Source organism: Anastrepha ludens, chromosome 3 (genome assembly GCF_028408465.1).
Source record: "Anastrepha ludens isolate Willacy chromosome 3, idAnaLude1.1, whole genome shotgun sequence".
Lineage (NCBI taxonomy): Eukaryota > Metazoa > Arthropoda > Insecta > Diptera > Tephritidae > Anastrepha > Anastrepha ludens.
The window spans coordinates 122,116-135,997 of NC_071499.1; the positions used below are offsets into that span (position 1 = coordinate 122,116).

Sequence of the window (13,882 nt, forward strand, 5' to 3'; positions counted from 1 at the left end):
TTCTGATTCTTTTTACGGTCTTCGTGTAAAGTAGTTGTTAAGTAGTTAGTTGTTAAGTTGTTTTAAAATATATATATATTTTTTGACGTGATAACGTCTTATAATTCGATTTAACAGGCTGCACGCACGAAAAAATGTGTAGTTACCTTGCTCATTAGTGTTACCTTGCTCATTTGTCGTTACCTTGCTCATTGTCGTTACCTTGAATGAACTGCAAGCGAAAGCGCGGAACGAACGACAAAGCAAAGAAAGCAAACGAACGGCAACGTTCGACATCTTGCTCTCTCCTACTTAAGTGAGCGTATATATGTATGTATGTATATGCGCATTTGTACATATATAAATTCACGTATTTGTATTTGCATATGCCTTCTTATTGATTATTATTAATTTGATTTACTTGAAGAATTTAAAATAAAACCAAGTTTGTTAATAACACCTGTTGTTTTATGTTATTATTATTAATTTTTTTATTATATATGAAGGAAAAAATGTATGGTATTGTAATATTTACCATATACCTTATAAGATATGTTGTATACTATATGCATGCATATACATATACAATTTCGCGCAATTTTCAAAAAGAACAAATCTATATGTAAAGATGCATACAAGTCATATGGACATATCAAATATACGAATCTATTCCGTACGCAAGCAAATGTAAGCTAATGTGCTTGAACTGCAAGCGAGAGCGCGGAACGAACGACAAAGAGCACAATCGGCCCCCGCGTGGGGAAACGTTCGACATTTGGCTCTGTCCTACTTGAGTGAGCATATATATGTATGTATATGTATGTATATGCGCATTTGTATATAAATTCACATACTTGTATTTGCACATACCTCCTTCTTGTGTGCATGGTAATGAACCATTTCTCTGTTGAGAATAGGACGATGATAGAAAAAGTAGGAAATGAAAGGGAGTGTTTCGAGTGTAAAGTGTCTTGAAAAAGGCAAATCGATGATGGTGCCTCTTAGTGTTGTTGACTTATTAACGTCTGATGCACAATCGAAATTGAAGATATCTTTCATGAATTTGATAAATGTTTCGTCATTTTTCACGTTTGTGTAAATGTAACTTGACCATTTACCATTTACCTCCTCCTCTATATCCATACAAAATATCTATCAAACAAATAAAATTAAAATTTTGTTTTGAAAATTGCAACCATTCCATCAATATTTTCTTATGACGTTGTCACGTTAAACTATCGTCAGTAAACCGACTTCACAGACAACCTCTTTTTTTTATAACTAAAATATACAATCTTTAACTGGCGCTGTCGGTAGGATACCGCAATTACCATTCATAAAAGTGAAGATAAGTAAATTTATATTTCTAGTGCGGTACCGAAAAAAATTTTGTTTTCTCTCGCGAACTTGTTGGCTAAAGATTGCCACAACGGTGAGGATATAGTAAGCAAAAGATTGCTACTATAAAATAAGAACTCAAATTGTTTTTTTTTGTGAGTGAAAATATAGTAAGCAAAATATTGCTACTATAAAATAAGAACTAAAATATTTTTTGTGTGATAATGTCGTAAGCAAAAGATTGCTACTATAAAGTAAAAACTCAAACATTTTTTCTTTGTGTGTGAAAATATAGTAAACAAAAGATTTCTACTATAGATTAAAACCTAAGTGAAAAAGGCGAAGAACAGCTTCATTCCGCCCAACAAAAAAGTGCAGTGAAAATATCTCTAAAGTACAACTATAATTCGTTTTCATCGATTTGAAGTGTACAAGAATATTAAGTAATCTACATCTATAGAAAAAGAGGATTTCCGCGACCACGACAGAAAAATAGCAAGCACCCAGAATCTAGAAATCGTTCACCTAAAACAAGAAACAACAGCAGAAGATACATAAGAGGAGAGGACTTCCACGACAACGACATCATCTAAAACAGATTAAGCGGTACAGAAAAACAGCCAACACCCAACAACCAGAAATCGTTCATCTGAGACAAGAAACAATAACAGAAGTAAGTTCTATTAATGAGCAACAACACCAAATTACAAAGTGAAAGATAGCTTTAAGAAAAAGATACATAAAAAAAATAAAAATTGTATTTAAAGAAGAAAATAGTTTTATATGAAAGTTGAAACAAAGAATATGGAAAAAAAGGAAAAGTTACAATTATTAAGGAGGAAACTAAGAAATTAAGCAGCAACAAGCAAATATTTATACAAATTCCCTTTTAATTAAGCAAACAAGCCTAGTTTAATTCATTATATTTGAGTGACTCAGAATCTGACTATTTTTCTTATTCAGAAATTGAAACATTAGAAACCGTTAGATACCTTCCTGATTCAGGGTTCGACTGACGAATACATACCCACCAGACAAATTGATAGACCTCAATTAGTTAGAAGAAAACTTAGGACAGACATAGGAATGATTTACGAATTTATCGTTAATACATATAGAAAATGGTAGAACCAAAAGCACCACTATTAGTTACTATTAACCCCCTTAAATACCTAAATAACCTCCCCGAATTTAATGGAGATAATTGGGATCTCCAAACCTTCATCAATTTGATAGATAGAGTCCATTCTATCCTTAGGGCTTACGATCCGGCATCCCAACAACTCTTTTCGGATATAATCAAAAGTAGGCTTAGCGGTAAGGCTCGCGAGACAATTGAAATCCATTGCCAAGCACTCTCTTGGACCGACATAAAAACGATTCTATTAAACAATTTTGGCGACAGATACAGCATAGAGGAACTTTTCGATAGATTAAGGGGGATAACCTTTAAAATGAATTGCCTAGAATTTTATAACGAACTCAAAGAAGCCCTAAGGAGCTTGAACAATAAAACAGTGACAGTAGTTGGGTCTGGTCCAGCAGCAAATGAGTGCGCCAGAAATAATATGAGAACCTCACTGAACGTATTTAAGGAAAAGATGCCAGAACTGCTGAAAAGTCACGTGATACTCGTTATGGAGTTTATTATTGACCATTAGAAGAACTCTTTGGTCTAGTTCACATGAAAAGTTTGCTGAAAAGTCACGTGATACTCGTTATGGAGTTTATTATTGACCATTAGAAGAACTCTTTGTTCAAGTTCACATGAAAAAATACTGCTTTTTTATTCTCTTTGATTGATGGCAGGCCTGCATCTGTCAATGTCAACCAACTGATAATCATAAATTAAGTTCTTGTTTATGAATTTTACCCTTGCTTCTTTTGTCATTCAAAGTGATCAAATATGGATAAAAATATAATATATCAAGAATTTGCATGATTCAATTATAGAAGGTTAGGTAAGTAGTGACAAGGGCGCTTTGACACTCCCTTATTTTAGGGCTGCATTTACGAAGGATGGGAAAAAGGGAAAAATGTTTTCCCCTTCTTGCCTAGAGGTAGTAAAAAAGTACGTGAAGTAACTAATTAGTCCTGTACTAAGAGAAAAACAAGTATATTGGTTATTTAATCTACATTAAAACAAAACGACAGAAAAATTATAGTTTTTTCTTTAAACAAATGTAATATTTATTTAGAATATTTTCGATGTTTATCTAACACAAGAGCACGCAGAACTATGTGATGTTACTTATGTATGTGTTTTTTTTCTGCCGTTCGGAGTCGGCTTGAAACTGTAGGTCCCTTCATTTGTGGAATAACATCAAGACGCACACCACAAATAGGAGGAAGAGCTCGGCCAAACACCCCACCCACGCCAATTATATATATATATATATAAAAAAAAATAAATAAATAATTGGCGCGTACACTTCTGTTAGGTGTTTGGCCGAGCTCCTCCTCCTATTTGTGGTGTGCGTCTTGATGTTGTTCCACAAATGGAGGGACCTACAGTTTCAAGCCGACTCCGAACGGCAGATATTTTTATGAGGAGCTTTTTCATGGCAGAAATACACTCGGAGGTTTGCCATTGCCTGCCGAGGGGCGACCGCTATTAGAAAAATGTTTTTATTAATTTTGCCTTCACCGAGATTCGAACTAACGACCTCTCGGTGAATTCCGAAAGGTAATCACGCACCAACCCATTCGGCTACGGCGGCCGCCGTATATATATATATATATATATATAATCTTGCAATAGATTTGAGTATATTTTGTGGAAGAGAACAAAAAATAGTCATAATAAAGGAATTTAATGTGTTTAATTTACTACAATAGTACAAGTCTTTTAATACACCAAAGGTCAAAATATACTTAATCGACAGGAATGAGATGAAACAGAAAGTTTAATTTTTTTTCTTATTTCGTGCATTACAATACATGTAGTATGTTACCGTAAAGACATTGCGAAAGCAGAAGTTCAGTCGATCATTTCTAAATATAAGAAAAAAATTGAAATTAGAAGAGTTAAAATAGTTTGCAATAAAAATTACAAATTTACTAGTTTATAGTTTAAAATTTATCTACCTTAATATACTTTGCGTCCCTAATATTAATAGGAAAATGTATTAATATAGACTAAAACTAATACATCGAAAAATTTTAGATATTGGTAATATAATCCACTTTTAGTAATTGTGATGGTTTATAAATTTACGTATATCAATACCACGTGTCTCAGTAATGAATCGGAGAGGAAATATGAGGAATGTGGGTGCACTTGCTCGTATAGGTGTTGGAACGCTGCACTTAGTTCAGGCAGAAATCAAAAACCTGTAAACCAAAAACTTAAAAATAACTCACAAATATATCATTACAACTTATCTGTAATTGTAGACTTAAAGCGCGAGGACTTGCTCGTGTAGGTGTTGCGCATACATCTACGTACAGCATATTGTTCTAGATGGGGTAAGGTATCGACGTGGACAGCCAGTTCGGAAGTCAAATTGATTTCAGAGGTAGCAGTACTAGGCACATAATGACCGTCACATGTTAAACAGGTATTTGCACCATCATACACAACACGCTCCAATTCTCTTATGAAATTGTCCGTAGCACCACATGAGACAATGGTAGAAATACGCGCATACGTGCTTTCGTTTCTAAAAACCACAATAGTTGGGCCACCTAGCTCTTTAACACACACCTTCCGCAGCAATTGCCCGTCTGTGAAGTCCTACAAATAAAAACTTTTTATTTATTACAATTTATTAGCAAATATTCTAAAAGAACTTGCTAACTGTAGTTTATGTATTGTATGTAAGGTGGTCTCTGTTATATTTGCAAAAACGCTGCTATAAAAACCTATGAATGAAAAAGTTTAATAAGAATTTTTACAAATGTCTGATCTGGACTTACATGTATGAAAATTCACAAACCGGTGGTTTTCTGCAGCAGAAAGCCGACTCCAAATAATCGACTATCACCATATGTAAGACATAATCGACCTAAATAGTGAAAAACGACATTAATTTACAAAATAATTAGCTTTTATTATTATACTTACTTGAATGTTTACAAACAGATAAAAGATTTTCAACGAATAATAACAAAGCATAGCGTCAAAGTGGAAACGGTGTTGCCGACCAAATAATTTGCACCAAAAGTTTAGTTTTTACTACAATTCAAAAATTTTTTTGTGAAAGAGGTACTTTTTTTTGTAAAGAAGCAACACGTTTTCAAATAAGGGAGCCGATATGTCAAGAGGGAGCGAGAAAGCTGTTTACTTACCTAACCTTCTATAATTGAATCATGGGCACCGACAAACAAAACCCATATTTCATCGAGTGAGCAGGATTCAAGTTCATCTACAGAGCTTGAAAAGAATATTACAATTCCAAGTTCCTCATCCACGTCCAATGAGAGTCATAGAAAGAAAATCCTGATCCTGTGCTTCCTGTCCCTGATGATGTAAGCTAGTTATTTATGGAATGATAACGTCCATACGTTATAGAATTATTTATGAATGCAACTATTTTTTTTCGTTTAATTTTGTGATTGGTAAAGATAATCTCTAAATAATGATTTTAACGTTGTTCCAATCCAATTTAATCGTAGCAAATCCTATCAAACGTACATATATTCAGTAAACAATTATTTTAACAGTACAATTTTCGGAAAATTTTCACAAAAGTTACAATTTGCTCGTGAATTTGCTAAGTCCTGAGCAGCTCAATAGAACAGTGGGTTCGTGTCCCACCTCAGAGCAATTTCTTTTTTACATAAGTTGACGTTTAATTTATTCGCTTTGGCTAAATTGGATAAAAATACCCTAAAAATCTTCATGCAAAAATAATACATTTACCTCAAATCGAGAACGAAGATATTAAATTTTTGAAAAAATTTTAGCGATAATATTTGACTTTTATATGGTCGATCAAAAGCTAGTTTATTGAACATAATTTTCCATATAGGGTGGAAAAACGACTGATAAAAAAGCAGAAACTCCAGCTCAGAATAAATTACAACTGAAAATAAATTCTACACAACTTGAAATAGATGCTTTGGAAATGCGAAAACAAGGAAATATGTTGAATGAAGTAGAAGAAAAATTATTGAAGATGAAAAAAAAGATCTTGCTGTTTTAAAAAAATCATTAAAACAAAGGCGAGATAAAACAGAAAGGAACATAGTATACAGACAAGGTAAAAAGAGAGCTCTTGAGTCAGCATGTTCTCAGAATCCTGAGCTGAAAAAACAGATGAAAATACATGATAAAGTAGGTCGCCTAAGAATCGAAGAGGAACAACCTGAGTTGCTAAAAACTATTGTCGATATACAAGGTGGCGCAAAAGTAACCTTGCGATGTTTTTTGGCTGTAATTTAAACAAAAATGTGAAAAACTTTGATTCTTCTTGTGGATTATTTTTATTTGGTCCTTTAGTTTTTTTTACATCAAGTCGAGAATATGATGTCATGTAAATGGCCGCCGCCACAGTTGATTGCCATTTGAGCCCTTTTTATGGCATTTTCCATCACTTTGGCCAAAACTTCCGACGATAGGTCCTCACATTCTTGACGGATATTGTCTTTAAGAGCTGCACGAGTCTGAGGCTTGTTGACATAAACCCGCGACTTCAAAAAGCCCCACAAAAAGAAGTCTGGAGCGGTCAAATCCGGCGATCTTGCTGTCCTGTGCAAATCGCCAAACGGGAGATTAGGCGCCCGGGAAATGCATCCTTCAGCATATCGGTTGTGGCACGTGCAGTGTGTGCCGTTGCACCGTCCTGTTGGAACCACATGTTCTCCAATCCCAATTCATCAAGTTGCGGCAAAAAGAACTCGTTGATCATTGCTCTGTAGCACTCACCATTCACAGTAACCAGTCTCTTCGAGGCGAGCGGCTAAACGTCGCAGTGTTTCACCAGTAGGCGTTGGACGGCGAGGAAATCTGCGACGAAATTCACGTTGTGCCAAAGTCACCGATCGATTATTCAAATAAATAGTCAGCAATATTCCGCGTTCTGGAGCAGTGTAGCGTAACATTGTTTATTAACGTGTATTTCGCATGTGTTTACTACACAAATGTCAAAACAGAACTGACATTAGGGGCCAACCGCAAAATTTATAGCATTTTCTGATAGGAGGATTACTTTAGCGGCACCTGTTATGTACACATGGCTCTTCAGCAGATGAAAGACGCCGGAGTGATAAAATTCGTTACATTAAGTCTCTGAGCGAATTAACTGAAGCTTTGCAGGGCGATTTTGGATTCAAAATAAGTCGAAGTGGAACATATTTGCGTTTGCTTCCGCGCAGACAAGATTCGATACAAGGAAAGAAGCATATACTTACCGTACCCATCAAACTAGTCAAGCCTCAAGCCAACGCACATAAAAATCATGTTGATACGCATTTTGCAGCCAACACAATTTATAATTTGGAAGAAGTTGCATCGATTCTTGGGCCAAAACAAGTTGCGTTTTTGAGCCAAGATGATAAATCACGGGTCCCAATTAGCATTACTGGTGAGAATCCTTCCATTTCATCATATATGTTTGCGGATTATTTGATTAGACCCATGATATTTGAAAATTATTAATCTTCTAATATCTTTCTGTGTACAGACTACATTTTTTATATCATTAATTCAGAAGCAATCATACGCATTAGAAAAATCAAAAAATATAATTGACATGAGCTTTTTGCATTAAAATTCACTTTTTAGTTTAATAAAGCACTCAAATCTGCAAATTAAGCTGCCACAAAAGTATTAACACATGCACAATCAACGAGTCTCTACAAGAGTAATAATATTAACGGTAATACACATCACGTGACATAATATAAATACTTTAATGCCTAAATATATTATGCTACGGCGTGGAGTGCTAAAAAAAATGTGGAAAACACTTTTCTGTCTCTCATGTCTTTGTTAAATCTTCGAAAAACGTGTTATCAATCTTTGTAATGCAGATAAAGTGAAAACTCAATTTTTTCTATAGCAATGCTTCACATTAACGAAGGTTCACAATATAATGCGCATCCTTACCCACTGCGATAACTAGTATTTTTCTCAATTCACTAAGAAATACGTTTATAGTTGAGAAATATCTTTATTTGGTACATTCTGAGAAAAATTAATATTTTTCCTGAAGTTGTGTAACTGTAATAACAAGTATACAATTCGTATTAATTTTGTAGTCTTATTAATTGATATTGTTGGGACTTATAACTTCATATAAGATTAAAAAAAATATTTTATTTAATACTTTCATAATACTTGACTTTTGAGAAGAATAGCACAGAAATGAAGATTTATTTGGCACGCATATTAATTCATTATGCATATCTAAAAGAGATATTAGGTTCTCGGTTTTGACGTTGATTGTTTTTGATTGCAGCTGCTCACAAACAAACTCCATTATTAATGCATGTTGAGTATCCTATCCGGCTTCCTGTCACGACTGGGTCATCGCGCCATCACACAAACTACTCCCTTCTGTTTACGCCGGAATCGTGATTAAAGAAAATGGAGTTGGCGCTAGAGATGCTGTAGGTTATTCTGGTCTCACGTACATCGCCACACGATCTGGAAAACATGCCTCGTCTACTGCATTTTCACACGCTTTGGACATCGAAAGGATTTTGGAATTACCAGATTTTGACGGAATTCTCAAAAATTCACTTGGCGCTGTCAAACCCGTTTGGATTTTCATTGTGGATGGCGGCCCTGATGAAAATCCCCGATATGCAAAAGTGATTGAAACCGGAATTCACCATTTTTTGAAAAATGACCTGGATGCCTTATTCGGCCTCCGGGCCGAAGTGCTTTTAACAGAGTTGAAAGACGAATGGCTCCGTTGAGCAAGGAGTTAACTGGCGTGATACTGCCACATGAGCATTACGGAACGCATCTTGATAATAGCGGAAAAACGATTGACGAAAAGAAAGAAATAGATAACTTTGCATATGCTGGAGAAACTCTGGCTGAAGTATGGTCAAATAATTTGATTGATGGTTATAATGTCGTGGGAGAGTACATTCGTCCTGAATGTTCCAAAGTCGAAGAATCACATCTCTTGAAGAAAGATATGAAATGGGAAGACATACATGTTCGCACGAGCCAATACTTTTTACAAATTACAACATGCTCGGATAGAAAATGTTGTTCAAATCCTCGCAGCTCCATTTTCGAGATATTGAAAGATCGTTTTTTGCCTCCACCGTGCAGGATTTCGCAAAACGATACAGGACTTGAAATATCTGAAGAAGACGGTAAATTCCTATCTCTTTTTGCTTCTGAAATATTCAAGCAAACCTTATACATGAAGAAATTTCCACAATACGACGAAATTATATATGATATTGCTTGCCCGTCAGTGAAACAGAATTTGGAACGCAAAATCTGCATAAAATGTGGTTTATATCTTGCCTGTTTGAATAAATTGGAAAAACTCAAAAAATCCTGTGGACAACAAACTCCATTCCCGAAAATCCGACCTGTGAGGGTAGCAGCAAAACGTCAAAAAGAGTTGCTGGCAGCTATAACTGAGAACGAAAATAAAGAAACATGGGAATGGATCGATGAAGATTTAGTTGAACCAAACGTCGAAATTTCAAAACAGAAAGAAGTCGATCAAACTCCTTTGATAACAATGGATGAGCATTTCAGCACTCCGTGGATTCAAATTTAATTTCTGAGCTGTTTTTTGGTTATACTTGGATATTTTGTGTAGATCGTTTTTTGTACAACAATGCTCGCTATACCCTTTTCAGGTTTTTAGCATCCTCCCTCATGTCTTTTTTTTCCACCTATATCGGCATTCGCGTCAAATTGAGGATTTTTTTCTGAAGTTCGGGACACGAGGTTTATGAACGGCCCCTATATCGATTATAGAAAGAAAGAAATAGTCATCGGTAACAAGAAACTCACAATGCACTTCGGAAGAGAAAACTTAAATAAGAAAAGGATAATAGCACCAGATAACTCCGACCGAGTATGTTATAAGGAAGAAAACGGCGGAAATATTTTAAGAGAAGGAATTTTAAATGTAGAAAATGGAGAAGTACAGATAAACTTGCTATCTGAAACTAATCGCGTGACTACGCAGAAGGTAGATCTCGAAAATTTTAGCATAATCGAAAATAAAGAATTTAAGGGGTTATACGCAGTTATGACTTTCAAAAAAATCGATTTTTTTATTGCATTTTTGTAATGTACATATATTCAAAAGTATACGCACGAAATTTGAAGTAGATCTAAGCAATACTTTCGGAGTTATACCTAAATATGTAGAGATGCCTCGGCACGTTTTAAGGTAGGTTGACAGAGGCTCAAGCGGCGACCGCTTATCTCGACCGTTGCTCCTTTTATATACCTGTGTATTGTATTCTTATACATTGTGTGAGAGCATAAAAGTGTTTTCCTTGTACCTGAGAGCAAAATTCAACAGTTTTTAGACGTTTCGTCAGTATATACAGCCAAGGCAAGCAGTGAAGTCGTGCATTAGTTTTCGTTGAACAACCAAATTAGAATAGAACACTTAAGCCCTGAAGAAAGATCACAACTATTACAAATAATAAATAGATACCATAATATTTTTTACCAAGAAAATGATAGACTTTCATTTACTTTCACACTAAAACATAGAATTAGGACTACAAACAATATACCCATATTCTCTAAGTCATATAGATACCCTTACGTACATAAAAAAGAAGTTGCAGATCAAATCCAAGAGATGTTGGAAAATAAGATAATTAGGAATAGCAATTCTCCCTATTCAGCGCCAATTTAGATCGTGCCGAAGAAGGCCGATGCCAGTGGAAAACCAAAGTGAAGACTTGTAATCGACTATCGTAAACTGAACGAAGTAATGACAAGTTCCCCATCCCGAACATACACGAGATACTTGAAAAACTGGGAAGAAGCCAGTATTTCACTACACTCGATCTGGAAAAGGGTTTAAACCAAATCGAGATAGAGGAAGAAGATATCCACAAAACCGTTTTTAGTGTCGAAGGAGGACACTATGAATTAATGCGAATGCCTTTCGGACTAAAAACAGCCCCTGCAACATTCCAAAGATTGATGAACAATATCCTTCAAGATTACATAAATAAAATCTGCTTGGTATGCATGGACGACATAATCATATTTTCAACATCCTTACAAGAATATATGAACTCACTCAAACTTATATTCGCAGCGTGTAAACGGAGTTCCTTGGGCACGTAATTACAACGGAAGGAGGCAAACCCAATCTCAAAAAGATAGAATGCGTTGTTAACTTTCTAATACCCAAAATGACAAAAACTGAACTAGATTTAATTAATGACTTCAGCAGCTACGTAAATATAAAAGTAGCCGTAGCTTTGCAAGATTCTAACATCCTAATTATTCTCCTTATACCACAATATTCGAAAATTATTCTTTCAAAAGTCGTATTCGAACCAATTCCAAATATTGATAATAACTCAGTAGCATTAGAAAATAAGGAAGAAAACTGTTGTAACTGAAATCACACCTGGCGTTCTTGTATTCAAAAACTGTTTCATTAAATTTACACACAATTGTAACAAATATAATATGAGTATGATAGGAAATTTCTTGTTGAAATTTGAAAACTGTGAAGTAAATGCACTAAATACAACATTTCTAAATGTAAAAATTAATGTTTATGATAAATTTATATTAGCCAGCATAATTGCGAAAATTAATAAGAATTCTAATATTAACGCCAATTCAAAATTAGAATCATTGTATATTAAATGAACAAAAGATGAAGAAACCATAAAAACAATATTATATGAGAACAAAAACTCAAACATAATCAACATAAGTATGGATGTAATAATAATTATTGCAAGAATTACTTTAAGCATACTATTTTTTGTAAAGAAAAAGGTGTCTATATTGCATATTTCGTCGGAGCTTCAAACTAACGATGGGGGTGTTATAGTTAAACCCCTTAATACATACGTAATCTAAACTTTATTCATTTCCGCCACGTGCCGTCTGGAATTAAGCAATTCCAAAGATTTGCTTAATTCAAAATGCAATAATGCAATTTATATTCTTTATTGAACATAAATTCATATTTTTGTCGAATTTGCATTTCCAGCACTTGCCAAATAAACAGTAAACAATTCCAAAGAATTGTTTAATACAAAATGCAATAATGCAACTTATATTTTTATTGAACATAAATTCATCTTTTTGCCGAATTTGCATTTCCGGCACTTGCCAAATAAACAGTATACAATTCTAAAGAATTATTCACCGTGCTAATATACAATATAGACTAAATTAGGCTATAAATAATAATGTAACATCAGTCATAATTCATTCTGATTCTTTTTACGGCCTTCGTGTAAAGTAGTTGTTAAGTTGTTAGTTGTTAAGCTGTTCTAAATAAAGACAAATATATTTTGTTTTTAAAACTAAAATATACAATCTATATTCGGGCTACCGATTTTAGTAGACACTAGGAAATTACTATTAGTTCTCCTGCTACTTACCTTTTTTCGCTTATTAACGATATCCTTATTAACGATATGTAGATCATGGCCACCATATCGTTTACCAGTAGACCCCACATTCCTTACTTACTGAATCAATTTGAAATGAAAATAAAATATACAAACATAAATATGTGTTTTTATGTATATATTTATTTAGACATACTGTTTAATTGTTTAGTTAAGAGTATTTTATTTACTAAATAACAACACATTTTTATTTCATATTCATATTTTTCTATTTCAATTTCTATACACCTTTGACATTCCTCGTGTTGTTTATCACTTAAAATTTTTCGCTGGCATTTTTGCTAAAGGCAACTGGTATTCTGCTGCAATGCATTCATTCTTTCCTTCGATTTGTTGTAAACCTTGCAAAGGCCTTTTTGGCCGTATTGTACTGAAAACTTGTAAAACACTAGACGAATTTATTCAGTTAACTTACCAACGAAAATTTAATGACAAAAGTAATAGAATTCAAATGAAATGATAAGTAAAGTTCTTTGATATTGACTGTGCGTAAAAAGTTCGCTAAAGGACTGTACAAGTACTTCCTGTGAACATTCATCTCTTGGAATAGGGCGATGCATCGGTTTTGGTGCAAATATTTGTGGGCCCAGTGTGAAAATAGTAGAAAAGGGTTTGGAATAGATGACGAGGAAGTATATGGAGTCGACGCGCGAGATAAGGTGTAGACCCTTGGATTTCGTTGAATGGTGTTTATTTGCACAGAGTTTACATGCAGGTTTTCCAACTGTCCATGTACTGGGATCTCCACAATTCCTCTTTTCGTGTATATATGCTGCTCCGGAGACAGTTTTCTCAATAAAAAAACAGCTTCTCCCAGATCGTTTTTTCGCTTCTTTTCCCGACGTCAGTAAAAAAGATACTTTTGAGAGCTCAATTATATATAAAAACAAATCCACTTGTTACTGAGTTATAACTAAATACTTGGAATTGAATTCAATATTTAAAATGATCAGATATTATTCCTTCGGCCCATTTACATAAGCCGTTGTCAGAACCTTGTTGTTTTTTTGCC

General features: G+C 34.3%; 1 long non-coding RNA gene across 4 annotated transcripts; it reads right to left on the reverse strand.

The window, feature by feature from the left end:
• Positions 1–4,079: 4,079 nt before the first annotated feature.
• On the reverse strand, positions 4,080–5,591 carry LOC128859379 (uncharacterized). Of its 4 annotated transcripts, none has more exons than XR_008454139.1 (5): positions 5,384–5,591; positions 5,236–5,324; positions 5,118–5,181; positions 4,405–5,053; positions 4,080–4,311 (listed from the first exon to the last, which is right to left on the reverse strand). It is a non-coding gene; the product is annotated as an uncharacterized LOC128859379 (long non-coding RNA). The 4 variants fall into 4 exon arrangements; XR_008454140.1 differs by having other exon boundaries at positions 4,081–4,311; positions 4,547–5,053; positions 5,384–5,587; XR_008454141.1 differs by lacking the exon at positions 4,080–4,311 and having other exon boundaries at positions 4,371–4,650; positions 4,698–5,053; positions 5,384–5,583.
• Positions 5,592–13,882: the final 8,291 nt, after the last annotated feature.